The sequence below is a fragment of the Rhinichthys klamathensis genome, unplaced genomic scaffold, assembly GCF_029890125.1.
Source record: "Rhinichthys klamathensis goyatoka isolate OS25496 unplaced genomic scaffold, OSU_Roscu_1.1 h1tg001008l_1, whole genome shotgun sequence".
In the NCBI taxonomy this organism is placed as follows: domain Eukaryota; kingdom Metazoa; phylum Chordata; class Actinopteri; order Cypriniformes; family Leuciscidae; genus Rhinichthys; species Rhinichthys klamathensis.
Window position 1 is genome coordinate 96,655 of NW_026607301.1, and position 15,070 is coordinate 111,724.

The 15,070-nt window shown below is 42.3% G+C and overlaps 43 non-coding genes across 43 annotated transcripts; all 43 read right to left on the bottom strand.

The window, feature by feature from the left end:
- Positions 1-3,993: 3,993 nt before the first annotated feature.
- Positions 3,994-4,112, bottom strand: LOC130078922 (5S ribosomal RNA). Its single transcript, XR_008806053.1, has one exon. It is a non-coding gene; the product is annotated as a 5S ribosomal RNA (ribosomal RNA).
- A 61-nt stretch (positions 4,113-4,173) lies between these two features.
- Positions 4,174-4,292, bottom strand: LOC130078923 (5S ribosomal RNA). Its single transcript, XR_008806054.1, has one exon. It is a non-coding gene; the product is annotated as a 5S ribosomal RNA (ribosomal RNA).
- Positions 4,293-4,353: 61 nt separating this feature from the next.
- Positions 4,354-4,472, bottom strand: LOC130078924 (5S ribosomal RNA). The gene has a single exon (XR_008806055.1). It is a non-coding gene; the product is annotated as a 5S ribosomal RNA (ribosomal RNA).
- Positions 4,473-4,647: 175 nt separating this feature from the next.
- Positions 4,648-4,766, bottom strand: LOC130078926 (5S ribosomal RNA). Its single transcript, XR_008806056.1, has one exon. It is a non-coding gene; the product is annotated as a 5S ribosomal RNA (ribosomal RNA).
- Positions 4,767-4,827: 61 nt separating this feature from the next.
- LOC130078927 (5S ribosomal RNA) lies at positions 4,828-4,946 on the bottom strand. Its single transcript, XR_008806057.1, has one exon. It is a non-coding gene; the product is annotated as a 5S ribosomal RNA (ribosomal RNA).
- Positions 4,947-5,119: 173 nt separating this feature from the next.
- On the bottom strand, positions 5,120-5,238 carry LOC130078928 (5S ribosomal RNA). Its single transcript, XR_008806058.1, has one exon. It is a non-coding gene; the product is annotated as a 5S ribosomal RNA (ribosomal RNA).
- Positions 5,239-5,299: 61 nt separating this feature from the next.
- On the bottom strand, positions 5,300-5,418 carry LOC130078929 (5S ribosomal RNA). The gene has a single exon (XR_008806059.1). It is a non-coding gene; the product is annotated as a 5S ribosomal RNA (ribosomal RNA).
- Positions 5,419-5,479: 61 nt separating this feature from the next.
- On the bottom strand, positions 5,480-5,598 carry LOC130078930 (5S ribosomal RNA). Its single transcript, XR_008806060.1, has one exon. It is a non-coding gene; the product is annotated as a 5S ribosomal RNA (ribosomal RNA).
- A 173-nt stretch (positions 5,599-5,771) lies between these two features.
- Positions 5,772-5,890, bottom strand: LOC130078931 (5S ribosomal RNA). The gene has a single exon (XR_008806061.1). It is a non-coding gene; the product is annotated as a 5S ribosomal RNA (ribosomal RNA).
- Positions 5,891-5,951: 61 nt separating this feature from the next.
- LOC130078933 (5S ribosomal RNA) lies at positions 5,952-6,070 on the bottom strand. Its single transcript, XR_008806063.1, has one exon. It is a non-coding gene; the product is annotated as a 5S ribosomal RNA (ribosomal RNA).
- A 61-nt stretch (positions 6,071-6,131) lies between these two features.
- LOC130078934 (5S ribosomal RNA) lies at positions 6,132-6,250 on the bottom strand. The gene has a single exon (XR_008806064.1). It is a non-coding gene; the product is annotated as a 5S ribosomal RNA (ribosomal RNA).
- Positions 6,251-6,425: 175 nt separating this feature from the next.
- LOC130078935 (5S ribosomal RNA) lies at positions 6,426-6,544 on the bottom strand. The gene has a single exon (XR_008806065.1). It is a non-coding gene; the product is annotated as a 5S ribosomal RNA (ribosomal RNA).
- A 61-nt stretch (positions 6,545-6,605) lies between these two features.
- On the bottom strand, positions 6,606-6,724 carry LOC130078936 (5S ribosomal RNA). Its single transcript, XR_008806066.1, has one exon. It is a non-coding gene; the product is annotated as a 5S ribosomal RNA (ribosomal RNA).
- A 173-nt stretch (positions 6,725-6,897) lies between these two features.
- LOC130078937 (5S ribosomal RNA) lies at positions 6,898-7,016 on the bottom strand. Its single transcript, XR_008806067.1, has one exon. It is a non-coding gene; the product is annotated as a 5S ribosomal RNA (ribosomal RNA).
- Positions 7,017-7,077: 61 nt separating this feature from the next.
- LOC130079320 (5S ribosomal RNA) lies at positions 7,078-7,196 on the bottom strand. Its single transcript, XR_008806423.1, has one exon. It is a non-coding gene; the product is annotated as a 5S ribosomal RNA (ribosomal RNA).
- A 173-nt stretch (positions 7,197-7,369) lies between these two features.
- Positions 7,370-7,488, bottom strand: LOC130078938 (5S ribosomal RNA). Its single transcript, XR_008806068.1, has one exon. It is a non-coding gene; the product is annotated as a 5S ribosomal RNA (ribosomal RNA).
- Positions 7,489-7,549: 61 nt separating this feature from the next.
- LOC130078939 (5S ribosomal RNA) lies at positions 7,550-7,668 on the bottom strand. Its single transcript, XR_008806069.1, has one exon. It is a non-coding gene; the product is annotated as a 5S ribosomal RNA (ribosomal RNA).
- A 173-nt stretch (positions 7,669-7,841) lies between these two features.
- Positions 7,842-7,960, bottom strand: LOC130078940 (5S ribosomal RNA). Its single transcript, XR_008806070.1, has one exon. It is a non-coding gene; the product is annotated as a 5S ribosomal RNA (ribosomal RNA).
- Positions 7,961-8,133: 173 nt separating this feature from the next.
- On the bottom strand, positions 8,134-8,252 carry LOC130078943 (5S ribosomal RNA). Its single transcript, XR_008806071.1, has one exon. It is a non-coding gene; the product is annotated as a 5S ribosomal RNA (ribosomal RNA).
- Positions 8,253-8,313: 61 nt separating this feature from the next.
- LOC130078944 (5S ribosomal RNA) lies at positions 8,314-8,432 on the bottom strand. The gene has a single exon (XR_008806072.1). It is a non-coding gene; the product is annotated as a 5S ribosomal RNA (ribosomal RNA).
- A 175-nt stretch (positions 8,433-8,607) lies between these two features.
- On the bottom strand, positions 8,608-8,726 carry LOC130078946 (5S ribosomal RNA). The gene has a single exon (XR_008806074.1). It is a non-coding gene; the product is annotated as a 5S ribosomal RNA (ribosomal RNA).
- Positions 8,727-8,787: 61 nt separating this feature from the next.
- LOC130078947 (5S ribosomal RNA) lies at positions 8,788-8,906 on the bottom strand. The gene has a single exon (XR_008806075.1). It is a non-coding gene; the product is annotated as a 5S ribosomal RNA (ribosomal RNA).
- A 173-nt stretch (positions 8,907-9,079) lies between these two features.
- On the bottom strand, positions 9,080-9,198 carry LOC130079292 (5S ribosomal RNA). The gene has a single exon (XR_008806397.1). It is a non-coding gene; the product is annotated as a 5S ribosomal RNA (ribosomal RNA).
- Positions 9,199-9,259: 61 nt separating this feature from the next.
- Positions 9,260-9,378, bottom strand: LOC130078948 (5S ribosomal RNA). The gene has a single exon (XR_008806076.1). It is a non-coding gene; the product is annotated as a 5S ribosomal RNA (ribosomal RNA).
- A 173-nt stretch (positions 9,379-9,551) lies between these two features.
- LOC130078949 (5S ribosomal RNA) lies at positions 9,552-9,670 on the bottom strand. Its single transcript, XR_008806077.1, has one exon. It is a non-coding gene; the product is annotated as a 5S ribosomal RNA (ribosomal RNA).
- A 61-nt stretch (positions 9,671-9,731) lies between these two features.
- Positions 9,732-9,850, bottom strand: LOC130078950 (5S ribosomal RNA). Its single transcript, XR_008806078.1, has one exon. It is a non-coding gene; the product is annotated as a 5S ribosomal RNA (ribosomal RNA).
- A 61-nt stretch (positions 9,851-9,911) lies between these two features.
- LOC130078951 (5S ribosomal RNA) lies at positions 9,912-10,030 on the bottom strand. The gene has a single exon (XR_008806079.1). It is a non-coding gene; the product is annotated as a 5S ribosomal RNA (ribosomal RNA).
- A 61-nt stretch (positions 10,031-10,091) lies between these two features.
- LOC130078952 (5S ribosomal RNA) lies at positions 10,092-10,210 on the bottom strand. Its single transcript, XR_008806080.1, has one exon. It is a non-coding gene; the product is annotated as a 5S ribosomal RNA (ribosomal RNA).
- A 173-nt stretch (positions 10,211-10,383) lies between these two features.
- Positions 10,384-10,502, bottom strand: LOC130078953 (5S ribosomal RNA). The gene has a single exon (XR_008806081.1). It is a non-coding gene; the product is annotated as a 5S ribosomal RNA (ribosomal RNA).
- A 61-nt stretch (positions 10,503-10,563) lies between these two features.
- LOC130078954 (5S ribosomal RNA) lies at positions 10,564-10,682 on the bottom strand. Its single transcript, XR_008806082.1, has one exon. It is a non-coding gene; the product is annotated as a 5S ribosomal RNA (ribosomal RNA).
- A 173-nt stretch (positions 10,683-10,855) lies between these two features.
- Positions 10,856-10,974, bottom strand: LOC130078955 (5S ribosomal RNA). The gene has a single exon (XR_008806083.1). It is a non-coding gene; the product is annotated as a 5S ribosomal RNA (ribosomal RNA).
- A 61-nt stretch (positions 10,975-11,035) lies between these two features.
- Positions 11,036-11,154, bottom strand: LOC130078957 (5S ribosomal RNA). Its single transcript, XR_008806085.1, has one exon. It is a non-coding gene; the product is annotated as a 5S ribosomal RNA (ribosomal RNA).
- A 175-nt stretch (positions 11,155-11,329) lies between these two features.
- Positions 11,330-11,448, bottom strand: LOC130078959 (5S ribosomal RNA). The gene has a single exon (XR_008806086.1). It is a non-coding gene; the product is annotated as a 5S ribosomal RNA (ribosomal RNA).
- Positions 11,449-11,509: 61 nt separating this feature from the next.
- Positions 11,510-11,628, bottom strand: LOC130078960 (5S ribosomal RNA). Its single transcript, XR_008806087.1, has one exon. It is a non-coding gene; the product is annotated as a 5S ribosomal RNA (ribosomal RNA).
- A 173-nt stretch (positions 11,629-11,801) lies between these two features.
- On the bottom strand, positions 11,802-11,920 carry LOC130079293 (5S ribosomal RNA). Its single transcript, XR_008806398.1, has one exon. It is a non-coding gene; the product is annotated as a 5S ribosomal RNA (ribosomal RNA).
- Positions 11,921-11,981: 61 nt separating this feature from the next.
- On the bottom strand, positions 11,982-12,100 carry LOC130078961 (5S ribosomal RNA). The gene has a single exon (XR_008806088.1). It is a non-coding gene; the product is annotated as a 5S ribosomal RNA (ribosomal RNA).
- A 173-nt stretch (positions 12,101-12,273) lies between these two features.
- LOC130078962 (5S ribosomal RNA) lies at positions 12,274-12,392 on the bottom strand. The gene has a single exon (XR_008806089.1). It is a non-coding gene; the product is annotated as a 5S ribosomal RNA (ribosomal RNA).
- A 61-nt stretch (positions 12,393-12,453) lies between these two features.
- LOC130078964 (5S ribosomal RNA) lies at positions 12,454-12,572 on the bottom strand. The gene has a single exon (XR_008806091.1). It is a non-coding gene; the product is annotated as a 5S ribosomal RNA (ribosomal RNA).
- A 61-nt stretch (positions 12,573-12,633) lies between these two features.
- Positions 12,634-12,752, bottom strand: LOC130078965 (5S ribosomal RNA). The gene has a single exon (XR_008806092.1). It is a non-coding gene; the product is annotated as a 5S ribosomal RNA (ribosomal RNA).
- A 61-nt stretch (positions 12,753-12,813) lies between these two features.
- Positions 12,814-12,932, bottom strand: LOC130078966 (5S ribosomal RNA). The gene has a single exon (XR_008806093.1). It is a non-coding gene; the product is annotated as a 5S ribosomal RNA (ribosomal RNA).
- A 173-nt stretch (positions 12,933-13,105) lies between these two features.
- Positions 13,106-13,224, bottom strand: LOC130078967 (5S ribosomal RNA). Its single transcript, XR_008806094.1, has one exon. It is a non-coding gene; the product is annotated as a 5S ribosomal RNA (ribosomal RNA).
- A 61-nt stretch (positions 13,225-13,285) lies between these two features.
- Positions 13,286-13,404, bottom strand: LOC130078968 (5S ribosomal RNA). Its single transcript, XR_008806095.1, has one exon. It is a non-coding gene; the product is annotated as a 5S ribosomal RNA (ribosomal RNA).
- Positions 13,405-13,577: 173 nt separating this feature from the next.
- LOC130078970 (5S ribosomal RNA) lies at positions 13,578-13,696 on the bottom strand. Its single transcript, XR_008806097.1, has one exon. It is a non-coding gene; the product is annotated as a 5S ribosomal RNA (ribosomal RNA).
- Between the last annotated feature and the right edge of the window lie 1,374 nt (positions 13,697-15,070).

Here is a 15,070-nt window from a genome sequence, read left to right on the forward strand (position 1 = left end):
AAACGTTTTTTGTATATTTACTTTAGCTCCGGACCCCTTACAATACCTTTCAATTATATTCATTGATTTTCTTACATCATCCACATCTCTTACTATTAATGTCGTATCGTCTGCATATTGATAAACTTTCTGTAATTCCCCCATTCCTTCTATTTCTATTCCCTTTATTCCCTTTTCCTCTTTTAAAGCCAACCCCAATGCTTCTGCAACTAAGCTATATAACAATGCAGATAGTGGACATCCTTGTCTTATGGATCGTGTTAATTTAAAAGTCTCCGTCACAAATCCATTACATTTAATCTGACTTCTTACATCTTTGTATAAAATCTTTATCCATTTGATAAAATTTTCCCCAAACCCATACTGTTTCAAGACCCCAAATAAAAATTGGTGCTCAACTCTATCAAACGCCTTCTCCAGATCCAAGCTAATCACATAACCTCTTTTCTTTTCTGCTATCATAAAACTAACCACATCTCTTATACTACTAATCGTATCCGTAATATCTCTTCCCCTTATTGCATATGCTTGGTTCGTCTGAATTATGTTCGGTAAAATCATTTTTAATCTATTAGCTAAAATTTTTGCCAAAATTTTAAAATCACTATTCAACATTGTTATTGGCCTATAGTTTTTTAGATCTTTAATGTCTCCTCTTTTTTTATAAATTAATTTAATCAACCCTATCCCCATAAAATTACTCATTTCATCTCTTTTAAAAATGTCCTTATAAACTTCTTTTAAAATCGGTATCAATACTTTACTAAAAACCTTATAAAATTCATTTGGTATCCCATCTCTTCCTGGACTCTTCCCATTACTCAATTGCATAATTGCCTCTTCTATTTCCTCCTTTCCAATATCTTTCTCAGCTAACTTTTTATCATCATCATCTACTCTTGTTTTAATTTTTTCTTCAAAAAATGTTTTCTGTTCTTGATCCAGTTGCTCGCTTCTAAATAGTTCCTCATAAAAATCTTTTATTTCCTTTAATACATCTTGTGTTTCTGTCACTTTTCCCCCATCTTTACTTCTTAACTCTTTGATAATTCCTGCTCTTTGCCTATTTTTCTCCATGTTAAAAAAGAATTTTGTACACTTTTCCCCTTCTACTATATACTTTGCTCTACTTCTTACCATCGCTCCTTTACATTTCCTTTCATCCATTTCTTTTATTTTTTCTTCCAAATATATAATTCTTTGTGAATCCTTTCCATCCTTACTTTGCTCTTCTTTCAGTTCCCTTCTTATTCTATATTCTTCTGCTTTTTTGGCTTTTTGTATCAACCTACTATATTCCTTAGTGCATTTACTTATTTCATATTTCATATTATCCCACCATATCCTTTTATCTTCATTGTATAATTGATCTTCCATCTCTCTTTTCATCAATTCTTCTATTTCCATACAAAATTCTTCTGTTTTTAAAATCTCAGTATTTAGCATCCATAAACCTGGTCCCCTTTTTATTCCACTCATATCAATTTCAGCCCATAAAATCTTATGATCACTTAAAAAAGTTTCTTTATAATATATACTGTCTATAAATTCAACTAAATCCCTTTTACTTAACATGAAATCAATTCTACTTCTACACATAAAATCCTTCACCAGCTGTTGTCTTGAAAATTCTCTTATCCCTTCATTTCTTTCTCGCCACACTTCCACTAAATCATTTTCCTCCATCATCCCTTTTAACTCTTTTCTCCCACTATCAGATTTAAAAACCATTCCTTCAGTAATATCCATTTTACTAAAAACCGTATTAAAGTCACCCATTATTACAAAATTTCCCAAATTACCAGCAATTTCCTTAATTTTCCTAAAAAATAAAACTTTCTCTTTTTCAATTACTGGTGCGTGTATATTAAATATAGTAACACATTCCTCTCCTTCTATTTTCACCGCTATACATTTCCCCTCCTTATCATCATACACTACTTTTATTTTTTCTCCCACTCTTCTTTTGATTAAAATCGCTACCCCTCTTCCTCTTTTCCCATCACCATTATTATAAAAAATATCCCCACTCCATTTCTTTTTTAACCTATCCATTATCTCTTCTCTCCAATTTGTTTCCTGTAGTAATATTACATTAGCTTTTTTACATGTTACCGTTAAGTTGTCAAATTTTTCATTATTCACTACACCTCTAACATTTAATACTGCTATTTTTAGCAGCATTAAATGCATATAAGTCCATAATGTCCACTTCATTAATTTTCTTCTTCCACATCCACCAAAACCCCAAAACTATTTTCATCACAATCTTTTCTTTTGGTCCCCTTTTCCTTACATTGTTCTCTTGTTACATGTCTTTTTTGTGCAAATTCTACACTTGGGGTTACCTTTAGCAGTCTTCTTCTGGTCGTCATCACCTTTTCCCACTCTGTTCTCCCCATCTCCTCCTTTTCCATTTCTGTTTTGTCCATATTCTCCTCCTCCGTCTCCTGTTGTCCTTGTATTCCAATCTGTGAGTCCATTTGCATCTGTAAATCCTCTTTGTCCTGGTCATCTTCAGTTCTTATCTCTTCTCCCAGTTCTTTTTCGTCACTCTTTGATTCCTGCTTCTTTTCCCTCTCACATGTATCACTGTCCTCCTCTATTTTACTGTCTCTTTTCCTGTTCTCCATTTCCATATGCTCGGCCCTCTTATATGTTGATTCCTCCTCTGTTGTGCTGACTCCTTCTTCCATCCTTTCTGCTTCTTTCTTCTTTTCTGCCCTCGTTTCCTCTCGTTGCTCTTCCCTTTGGGTTTCCACAGTCTCATCCTGCATCTGCCCTCCCACCTCTTGTTGCTCCTCTTCCTCCTCTCCTTCACCTGCCCTCCAACATTCACATTTCTCAAGGATTTCTTGACAAGCTGGGCACTTCACTGCCTTGCAGTCTCTTGCAAAGTGCCCTTGTTGTTCACATTTGTAGCACCGAAACTCTGGGCAATCCCTCAACATGTGTTCCGGATTCATACACAATCGACAGGTTTTAACCTGACGATTGTGTATGATCCTAAAATGTTGAGTTCCCTCTGCAGTCTCAAATCTGGTGCTATACGGTAGTGACACTACCTCCTTGGGGAACCTCACCCGTACAAACCGTGTACCGTCCTCTATTTCCGTCCCCGGGTAGTATCTTCGCCTTATCCTGGACGTGGGGGATACTCCCCAACCTTTCAGTTTGTCCACAATATCTCTGTCCTCCAGGTAGGCTGGCAGATGCATAAACGAGACTGCGTACTCCCTCTCCTGTAACTTTTTCACCTCACATTTTACTCCTTTCAATTCCAGTCCATCCAGAAGTTCATCACAGGATTCTTCGTTTGTCAAAGTCACTTCATACAGTCTATTTTGTTTAGGTCTTACTGCTAAAATCTTCCCAACTCCTACTTTCTCTGCAATCACTTTGATTAAATCCTCTGCCCTTCCATCGCTGACATCTCCCATGTCCACTGTTACTGTTGCCTCTTTTGCATAACTCCTCTTGTTTTCCATCTTGTTTTCTTCAATCTGTTCTCGTCGTCTTTGTCCTTTTCCTTGGTCGTTCTCTTTTCCATTGTCCGCCGCCATTCCCATGTCTTTGCCAGTTAATCCATCCGTTTGACTCATTTTAACGAAAAACAATGCACAAAAGACACTCCCCAGACAGCACAAGGCTGCTGGAAAGTGGTTTGAAACAAAAAATGAACACTATACTACTAGAAACTTTTTTAAAACACTTTTAAACAAAAAAACATATAACATAAACTAAGAGAGCCTCTTGGTATTCAAGACACACCACTTCCTAGTTTGCTCAACAGCGCCCTCAAAGTGGTATGGCCGTAAGCGAAAACTGCTGCCAAAATCGGGCTTTTTGAAGAAAAAATTAAGAGACACTTTCAGGGTTTCTGAAGAAGCTCAGAGACCATTTCAGGCTGTTTGAAGAAACAAAGAGACTATGTCCAGCTTTTTGAAGAAGCTCAGTGACTCTTTTTTTTTTTTTTTTTTTTTTAAACAAAAAAGCTTACAGCACCTGGTATTCCCAGGCGGTCTCCCATCCAAGTACTAACCAGGCCCGACCCTGCTTAGCTTCCGAGATCAGACGAGATCGGGCGTGCTCAAGGTGGTATGGCCGTAAGCGAAAACTGCTGCCAAAATCGGCCTATTTAAAAGGTTAGAACATTAGTGAAGTAAACTAAAAAGCTTACAGCACCTGGTATTCCCAGGCGGTCTCCCATCCAAGTACTAACCAGGCCCGACCCTGCTTAGCTTCCGAGATCAGACGAGATCGGGCGTGCTCAAGGTGGTATGGCCGTAAGCGAAAACTGCTGCCAAAATCGGCCTATTTAAAAGGTTAGAACATTAGTGAAGTAAACTAAAAAGCTTACAGCACCTGGTATTCCCAGGCGGTCTCCCATCCAAGTACTAACCAGGCCCGACCCTGCTTAGCTTCCGAGATCAGACGAGATCGGGCGTGCTCAAGGTGGTATGGCCGTAAGCGAAAACTGCTGCCAAAATCGGGCTTTTTGAAGAAAAAATTAAGAGACACTTTCAGGGTTTCTGAAGAAGCGCAGAGACCATTTCAGGCTGTTTGAAGAAACAAAGAGACTATGTCCAGCTTTTTGAAGAAGCTCAGTGACTCTTTTTTTTTTGTTTGTTTTTTTTTAAACAAAAAAGCTTACAGCACCTGGTATTCCCAGGCGGTCTCCCATCCAAGTACTAACCAGGCCCGACCCTGCTTAGCTTCCGAGATCAGACGAGATCGGGCGTGCTCAAGGTGGTATGGCCGTAAGCGAAAACTGCTGCCAAAATCGGCCTATTTAAAAGGTTAGAACATTAGTGAAGTAAACTAAAAAGCTTACAGCACCTGGTATTCCCAGGCGGTCTCCCATCCAAGTACTAACCAGGCCCGACCCTGCTTAGCTTCCGAGATCAGACGAGATCGGGCGTGCTCAAGGTGGTATGGCCGTAAGCGAAAACTGCTGCCAAAATCGGGCTTTTTGAAGAAAAAATTAAGAGACACTTTCAGGGTTTCTGAAGAAGCTCAGAGACCATTTCAGGCTGTTTGAAGAAACAAAGAGACTATGTCCAGCTTTTTGAAGAAGCTCAGTGACTCTTTTTTTTTTTTTTTTTTTTTTAAACAAAAAAGCTTACAGCACCTGGTATTCCCAGGCGGTCTCCCATCCAAGTACTAACCAGGCCCGACCCTGCTTAGCTTCCGAGATCAGACGAGATCGGGCGTGCTCAAGGTGGTATGGCCGTAAGCGAAAACTGCTGCCAAAATCGGCCTATTTAAAAGGTTAGAACATTAGTGAAGTAAACTAAAAAGCTTACAGCACCTGGTATTCCCAGGCGGTCTCCCATCCAAGTACTAACCAGGCCCGACCCTGCTTAGCTTCCGAGATCAGACGAGATCGGGCGTGCTCAAGGTGGTATGGCCGTAAGCGAAAACTGCTGCCAAAATCGGCCTATTTAAAAGGTTAGAACATTAGTGAAGTAAACTAAAAAGCTTACAGCACCTGGTATTCCCAGGCGGTCTCCCATCCAAGTACTAACCAGGCCCGACCCTGCTTAGCTTCCGAGATCAGACGAGATCGGGCGTGCTCAAGGTGGTATGGCCGTAAGCGAAAACTGCTGCCAAAATCGGGCTTTTTGAAGAAAAAATTAAGAGACACTTTCAGGGTTTCTGAAGAAGCTCAGAGACCATTTCAGGCTGTTTGAAGAAACAAAGAGACTATGTCCAGCTTTTTGAAGAAGCTCAGTGACTCTTTTTTTTTTTTTTTTTTTTTTAAACAAAAAAGCTTACAGCACCTGGTATTCCCAGGCGGTCTCCCATCCAAGTACTAACCAGGCCCGACCCTGCTTAGCTTCCGAGATCAGACGAGATCGGGCGTGCTCAAGGTGGTATGGCCGTAAGCGAAAACTGCTGCCAAAATCGGCCTATTTAAAAGGTTAGAACATTAGTGAAGTAAACTAAAAAGCTTACAGCACCTGGTATTCCCAGGCGGTCTCCCATCCAAGTACTAACCAGGCCCGACCCTGCTTAGCTTCCGAGATCAGACGAGATCGGGCGTGCTCAAGGTGGTATGGCCGTAAGCGAAAACTGCTGCCAAAATCGGCCTATTTAAAAGGTTAGAACATTAGTGAAGTAAACTAAAAAGCTTACAGCACCTGGTATTCCCAGGCGGTCTCCCATCCAAGTACTAACCAGGCCCGACCCTGCTTAGCTTCCGAGATCAGACGAGATCGGGCGTGCTCAAGGTGGTATGGCCGTAAGCGAAAACTGCTGCCAAAATCGGGCTTTTTGAAGAAAAAATTAAGAGACACTTTCAGGGTTTCTGAAGAAGCGCAGAGACCATTTCAGGCTGTTTGAAGAAACAAAGAGACTATGTCCAGCTTTTTGAAGAAGCTCAGTGACTCTTTTTTTTTTTGTTGTTTTTTTTTAAACAAAAAAGCTTACAGCACCTGGTATTCCCAGGCGGTCTCCCATCCAAGTACTAACCAGGCCCGACCCTGCTTAGCTTCCGAGATCAGACGAGATCGGGCGTGCTCAAGGTGGTATGGCCGTAAGCGAAAACTGCTGCCAAAATCGGCCTATTTAAAAGGTTAGAACATTAGTGAAGTAAACTAAAAAGCTTACAGCACCTGGTATTCCCAGGCGGTCTCCCATCCAAGTACTAACCAGGCCCGACCCTGCTTAGCTTCCGAGATCAGACGAGATCGGGCGTGCTCAAGGTGGTATGGCCGTAAGCGAAAACTGCTGCCAAAATCGGGCTTTTTGAAGAAAAAATTAAGAGACACTTTCAGGGTTTCTGAAGAAGCTCAGAGACCATTTCAGGCTGTTTGAAAAAACAAAGAGACTATGTCCAGCTTTTTGAAGAAGCTCAGTGACTCTTTTTTTTTTTTTTTTTTTTTTAAACAAAAAAGCTTACAGCACCTGGTATTCCCAGGCGGTCTCCCATCCAAGTACTAACCAGGCCCGACCCTGCTTAGCTTCCGAGATCAGACGAGATCGGGCGTGCTCAAGGTGGTATGGCCGTAAGCAAAAACTGCTGCCAAAATCGGCCTATTTAAAAGGTTAGAACATTAGTGAAGTAAACTAAAAAGCTTACAGCACCTGGTATTCCCAGGCGGTCTCCCATCCAAGTACTAACCAGGCCCGACCCTGCTTAGCTTCCGAGATCAGACGAGATCGGGCGTGCTCAAGGTGGTATGGCCGTAACCGAAAACTGCTGCCAAAATCGGGCTTTTTGAAGAAAAAATTAAGAGACACTTTCAGGGTTTTTGAAGAAGCTCAGAGACCATTTCAGGCTGTTTGAAGAAACAAAGAGACTATGTCCAGCTTTTTGAAGAAGCTCAGTGACTCTTTTTTTTTTTTTTTTTTTTTTAAACAAAAAAGCTTACAGCACCTGGTATTCCCAGGCGGTCTCCCATCCAAGTACTAACCAGGCCCGACCCTGCTTAGCTTCCGAGATCAGACGAGATCGGGCGTGCTCAAGGTGGTATGGCCGTAAGCGAAAACTGCTGCCAAAATCGGCCTATTTAAAAGGTTAGAACATTAGTGAAGTAAACTAAAAAGCTTACAGCACCTGGTATTCCCAGGCGGTCTCCCATCCAAGTACTAACCAGGCCCGACCCTGCTTAGCTTCCGAGATCAGACGAGATCGGGCGTGCTCAAGGTGGTATGGCCGTAAGCGAAAACTGCTGCCAAAATCGGGCTTTTTGAAGAAAAAATTAAGAGACACTTTCAGGGTTTCTGAAGAAGCTCAGAGACCATTTCAGGCTGTTTGAAGAAACAAAGAGACTATGTCCAGCTTTTTGAAGAAGCTCAGTGACTCTTTTTTTTTTTTTTTTTTTTTTAAACAAAAAAGCTTACAGCACCTGGTATTCCCAGGCGGTCTCCCATCCAAGTACTAACCAGGCCCGACCCTGCTTAGCTTCCGAGATCAGACGAGATCGGGCGTGCTCAAGGTGGTATGGCCGTAAGCGAAAACTGCTGCCAAAATCGGGCTTTTTGAGGAAAAAATTAAGAGACACTTTCAGGGTTTCTGAAGAAGCTCAGAGACCATTTCAGGCTGTTTGAAGAAACAAAGAGACTATGTCCAGCTTTTTGAAGAAGCTCAGTGACTCTTTTTTTTTTTTTTTTTTTTTTAAACAAAAAAGCTTACAGCACCTGGTATTCCCAGGCGGTCTCCCATCCAAGTACTAACCAGGCCCGACCCTGCTTAGCTTCCGAGATCAGACGAGATCGGGCGTGCTCAAGGTGGTATGGCCGTAAGCGAAAACTGCTGCCAAAATCGGCCTATTTAAAAGGTTAGAACATTAGTGAAGTAAACTAAAAAGCTTACAGCACCTGGTATTCCCAGGCGGTCTCCCATCCAAGTACTAACCAGGCCCGACCCTGCTTAGCTTCCGAGATCAGACGAGATCGGGCGTGCTCAAGGTGGTATGGCCGTAAGCGAAAACTGCTGCCAAAATCGGGCTTTTTGAAGAAAAAATTAAGAGACACTTTCAGGGTTTCTGAAGAAGCGCAGAGACCATTTCAGGCTGTTTGAAGAAACAAAGAGACTATGTCCAGCTTTTTGAAGAAGCTCAGTGACTCTTTTTTTTTTTTTTGTTTTTTTTTAAACAAAAAAGCTTACAGCACCTGGTATTCCCAGGCGGTCTCCCATCCAAGTACTAACCAGGCCCGACCCTGCTTAGCTTCCGAGATCAGACGAGATCGGGCGTGCTCAAGGTGGTATGGCCGTAAGCGAAAACTGCTGCCAAAATCGGCCTATTTAAAAGGTTAGAACATTAGTGAAGTAAACTAAAAAGCTTACAGCACCTGGTATTCCCAGGCGGTCTCCCATCCAAGTACTAACCAGGCCCGACCCTGCTTAGCTTCCGAGATCAGACGAGATCGGGCGTGCTCAAGGTGGTATGGCCGTAAGCGAAAACTGCTGCCAAAATCGGGCTTTTTGAAGAAAAAATTAAGAGACACTTTCAGGGTTTTTGAAGAAGCTCAGAGACCATTTCAGGCTGTTTGAAGAAACAAAGAGACTATGTCCAGCTTTTTGAAGAAGCTCAGTGACTCTTTTTTTTTTTTTTTTTTTTTTAAACAAAAAAGCTTACAGCACCTGGTATTCCTAGGCGGTCTCCCATCCAAGTACTAACCAGGCCCGACCCTGCTTAGCTTCCGAGATCAGACGAGATCGGGCGTGCTCAAGGTGGTATGGCCGTAAGCGAAAACTGCTGCCAAAATCGGCCTATTTAAAAGGTTAGAACATTAGTGAAGTAAACTAAAAAGCTTACAGCACCTGGTATTCCCAGGCGGTCTCCCATCCAAGTACTAACCAGGCCCGACCCTGCTTAGCTTCCGAGATCAGACGAGATCGGGCGTGCTCAAGGTGGTATGGCCGTAAGCGAAAACTGCTGCCAAAATCGGGCTTTTTGAAGAAAAAATTAAGAGACACTTTCAGGGTTTCTGAAGAAGCTCAGAGACCATTTCAGGCTGTTTGAAGAAACAAAGAGACTATGTCCAGCTTTTTGAAGAAGCTCAGTGACTCTTTTTTTTTTTTTTTTTTTTTTAAACAAAAAAGCTTACAGCACCTGGTATTCCCAGGCGGTCTCCCATCCAAGTACTAACCAGGCCCGACCCTGCTTAGCTTCCGAGATCAGACGAGATCGGGCGTGCTCAAGGTGGTATGGCCGTAAGCGAAAACTGCTGCCAAAATCGGCCTATTTAAAAGGTTAGAACATTAGTGAAGTAAACAAAAAAGCTTACAGCACCTGGTATTCCCAGGCGGTCTCCCATCCAAGTACTAACCAGGCCCGACCCTGCTTAGCTTCCGAGATCAGACGAGATCGGGCGTGCTCAAGGTGGTATGGCCGTAAGCGACAACTGCTGCCAAAATCGGCCTATTTAAAAGGTTAGAACATTAGTGAAGTAAACTAAAAAGCTTACAGCACCTGGTATTCCCAGGCGGTCTCCCATCCAAGTACTAACCAGGCCCGACCCTGCTTAGCTTCCGAGATCAGACGAGATCGGGCGTGCTCAAGGTGGTATGGCCGTAAGCGAAAACTGCTGCCAAAATCGGCCTATTTAAAAGGTTAGAACATTAGTGAAGTAAACTAAAAAGCTTACAGCACCTGGTATTCCCAGGCGGTCTCCCATCCAAGTACTAACCAGGCCCGACCCTGCTTAGCTTCCGAGATCAGACGAGATCGGGCGTGCTCAAGGTGGTATGGCCGTAAGCGAAAACTGCTGCCAAAATCGGGCTTTTTGAAGAAAAAATTAAGAGACACTTTCAGGGTTTCTGAAGAAGCTCAGAGACCATTTCAGGCTGTTTGAAGAAACAAAGAGACTATGTCCAGCTTTTTGAAGAAGCTCAGTGACTCTTTTTTTTTTTTTTTTTTTTTTAAACAAAAAAGCTTACAGCACCTGGTATTCCCAGGCGGTCTCCCATCCAAGTACTAACCAGGCCCGACCCTGCTTAGCTTCCGAGATCAGACGAGATCGGGCGTGCTCAAGGTGGTATGGCCGTAAGCGAAAACTGCTGCCAAAATCGGCCTATTTAAAAGGTTAGAACATTAGTGAAGTAAACTAAAAAGCTTACAGCACCTGGTATTCCCAGGCGGTCTCCCATCCAAGTACTAACCAGGCCCGACCCTGCTTAGCTTCCGAGATCAGACGAGATCGGGCGTGCTCAAGGTGGTATGGCCGTAAGCGAAAACTGCTGCCAAAATCGGGCTTTTTGAAGAAAAAATTAAGAGACACTTTCAGGGTTTCTGAAGAAGCTCAGAGACCATTTCAGGCTGTTTGAAGAAACAAAGAGACTATGTCCAGCTTTTTGAAGAAGCTCAGTGACTCTTTTTTTTTTTTTTTTTTTTTTAAACAAAAAAGCTTACAGCACCTGGTATTCCCAGGCGGTCTCCCATCCAAGTACTAACCAGGCCCGACCCTGCTTAGCTTCCGAGATCAGACGAGATCGGGCGTGCTCAAGGTGGTATGGCCGTAAGCGAAAACTGCTGCCAAAATCGGCCTATTTAAAAGGTTAGAACATTAGTGAAGTAAACTAAAAAGCTTACAGCACCTGGTATTCCCAGGCGGTCTCCCATCCAAGTACTAACCAGGCCCGACCCTGCTTAGCTTCCGAGATCAGACGAGATCGGGCGTGCTCAAGGTGGTATGGCCGTAAGCGAAAACTGCTGCCAAAATCGGGCTTTTTGAAGAAAAAATTAAGAGACACTTTCAGGGTTTCTGAAGAAGCGCAGAGACCATTTCAGGCTGTTTGAAGAAACAAAGAGACTATGTCCAGCTTTTTGAAGAAGCTCAGTGACTCTTTTTTTTTTTTTTGTTTTTTTTTAAACAAAAAAGCTTACAGCACCTGGTATTCCCAGGCGGTCTCCCATCCAAGTACTAACCAGGCCCGACCCTGCTTAGCTTCCGAGATCAGACGAGATCGGGCGTGCTCAAGGTGGTATGGCCGTAAGCGAAAACTGCTGCCAAAATCGGCCTATTTAAAAGGTTAGAACATTAGTGAAGTAAACTAAAAAGCTTACAGCACCTGGTATTCCCAGGCGGTCTCCCATCCAAGTACTAACCAGGCCCGACCCTGCTTAGCTTCCGAGATCAGACGAGATCGGGCGTGCTCAAGGTGGTATGGCCGTAAGCGAAAACTGCTGCCAAAATCGGGCTTTTTGAAGAAAAAATTAAGAGACACTTTCAGGGTTTTTGAAGAAGCTCAGAGACCATTTCAGGCTGTTTGAAGAAACAAAGAGACTATGTCCAGCTTTTTGAAGAAGCTCAGTGACTCTTTTTTTTTTTTTTTTTTTTTTAAACAAAAAAGCTTACAGCACCTGGTATTCCTAGGCGGTCTCCCATCCAAGTACTAACCAGGCCCGACCCTGCTTAGCTTCCGAGATCAGACGAGATCGGGCGTGCTCAAGGTGGTATGGCCGTAAGCGAAAACTGCTGCCAAAATCGGCCTATTTAAAAGGTTAGAACATTAGTGAAGTAAACTAAAAAGCTTACAGCACCTGGTATTCCCAGGCGGTCTCCCATCCAAGTACTAACCAGGCCCGACCCTGCTTAGCTTCCGAGATCAGACGAGATCGGGCGTGCTCAAGGTGGTATGGCCGTAAGCGAAAACTGCTGCCAAAATCGGGCTTTTTGAAGAAAAAATTAAGAGACACTTTCAGGGTTTCTGAAGAAGCTCAGAGACCATTTCAGGCTGTTTGAAGAAACAAAGAGACTATGTCCAGCTTTTTGAAGAAGCTCAGTGACTCTTTTTTTTTTTTTTTTTTTTTTAAACAAAAAAGCTTACAGCACCTGGTATTCCCAGGCGGTCTCCCATCCAAGTACTAACCAGGCCCGACCCTGCTTAGCTTCCGAGATCAGACGAGATCGGGCGTGCTCAAGGTGGTATGGCCGTAAGCGAAAACTGCTGCCAAAATCGGCCTATTTAAAAGGTTAGAACATTAGTGAAGTAAACAAAAAAGCTTACAGCACCTGGTATTCCCAGGCGGTCTCCCATCCAAGTACTAACCAGGCCCGACCCTGCTTAGCTTCCGAGATCAGACGAGATCGGGCGTGCTCAAGGTGGTATGGCCGTAAGCGACAACTGCTGCCAAAATCGGCCTATTTAAAAGGTTAGAACATTAGTGAAGTAAACTAAAAAGCTTACAGCACCTGGTATTCCCAGGCGGTCTCCCATCCAAGTACTAACCAGGCCCGACCCTGCTTAGCTTCCGAGATCAGACGAGATCGGGCGTGCTCAAGGTGGTATGGCCGTAAGCGAAAACTGCTGCCAAAATCGGCCTATTTAAAAGGTTAGAACATTAGTGAAGTAAACTAAAAAGCTTACAGCACCTGGTATTCCCAGGCGGTCTCCCATCCAAGTACTAACCAGGCCCGACCCTGCTTAGCTTCCGAGATCAGACGAGATCGGGCGTGCTCAAGGTGGTATGGCCGTAAGCGAAAACTGCTGCCAAAATCGGGCTTTTTGAAGAAAAAATTAAGAGACACTTTCAGGGTTTCTGAAGAAGCTCAGAGACCATTTCAGGCTGTTTGAAGAAACAAAGAGACTATGTCCAGCTTTTTGAAGAAGCTCAGTGACTCTTTTTTTTTTTTTTTTTTTTTTAAACAAAAAAGCTTACAGCACCTGGTATTCCCAGGCGGTCTCCCATCCAAGTACTAACCAGGCCCGACCCTGCTTAGCTTCCGAGATCAGACGAGATCGGGCGTGCTCAAGGTGGTATGGCCGTAAGCGAAAACTGCTGCCAAAATCGGCCTATTTAAAAGGTTAGAACATTAGTGAAGTAAACTAAAAAGCTTACAGCACCTGGTATTCCCAGGCGGTCTCCCATCCAAGTACTAACCAGGCCCGACCCTGCTTAGCTTCCGAGATCAGACGAGATCGGGCGTGCTCAAGGTGGTATGGCCGTAAGCGAAAACTGCTGCCAAAATCGGGCTTTTTGAAGAAAAAATTAAGAGACACTTTCAGGGTTTCTGAAGAAGCTCAGAGACCATTTCAGGCTGTTTGAAGAAACAAAGAGACTATGTCCAGCTTTTTGAAGAAGCTCAGTGACTCTTTTTTTTTTTTTTTTTTTTTTAAACAAAAAAGCTTACAGCACCTGGTATTCCCAGGCGGTCTCCCATCCAAGTACTAACCAGGCCCGACCCTGCTTAGCTTCCGAGATCAGACGAGATCGGGCGTGCTCAAGGTGGTATGGCCGTAAGCGAAAACTGCTGCCAAAATCGGCCTATTTAAAAGGTTAGAACATTAGTGAAGTAAACAAAAAAGCTTACAGCACCTGGTATTCCCAGGCGGTCTCCCATCCAAGTACTAACCAGGCCCGACCCTGCTTAGCTTCCGAGATCAGACGAGATCGGGCGTGCTTTTTTTTTTTTTTTTTTTTTTTTTTTTTTTTTTTTTTTTTTTAATTTCATTTCACATTTACATCTTCATTAATCATTCTTACAACATTTTAAAATGTACTTTAAAAGAAAAGTAGTTTTCCAAAAAACACGAACAAAACAAACGAAACCAAAAACAAACAACAGTTGACATATATCCTACTTTCATATCTTCCCTGGCATTTCTACCCTATTCTCTTTTAACACTTCCTCCACTTCTTTTGTAAATATTTTGTAAAACATCATCTCTTTCTTTTCCATTTTAAAATAATTCCACAATGTTAATATGTATTCTTCAACCTTATACTTAAATAATCTCCATAGATCCAATACACATCCTTTACTCTTTCCTATATTTCTCCTTTTCCATATAGCACTTTTCGCTAAAACCAATAACAGATCTATCACTTTTTTATTCCTGCATTGTTCCTTCACTCCCAAAATTAAAGTTTGATTCCAGTCACTCTCTTCTTTTCCATCTCTTAAACTCTTAATCATTTTCTTTAGCGCTTGAAAAAATGTTTCCAATTTTTCACAGAATAAAAACAAGTGTAGAATACCTTCATCCAGTTTTTTGCATATTTTACAAATTGCATCACTTTCCTTCCCCATTATACAAAGCCTCATTTCTGAAAAAATCACATTCTGTCTAATAAAATAGTCCAGACACTCCAAATCTGTACTTAAAATCCCACTTCTTGTATTCTTCCAAATATCCTTCTCTTCAATTCCATTAAAATGTCTCAACCACATTTGATTTGCATTGGGCTTTTTAAAAATATATTCTTTAAAACATTGATAAAACATCCTCACATTACACACTCCCAAATCCACCATTTTGTCATCCATTTTCATATGCACCTCTACTTTCGTTTCTACTTTTTCTCTTTTTTGAATTTCTTTTAACCACTCCTTTGGTACTGCACTTTTAACTTCATCATATTGTTTTTTCAGACTAACCACACTATATTCTTCTCTTTCTTCTTCCATAGCATCTATAATCACTTGTAAAGGCAAAAATCCATCTTTAACTTCATACAACACATCTTTGACTTGTCTTATCCCTACTTCCCACCATTTCTTAAAAAACAAAACTTGTCCATTAAAAACAATGTTGTTGTTTAAGAAAATGGGCTGATTAAGAATCGTTACCCTCCCCATTGGCTTAAACTCAATCTCCTTGAGAAAAAAACCCCAA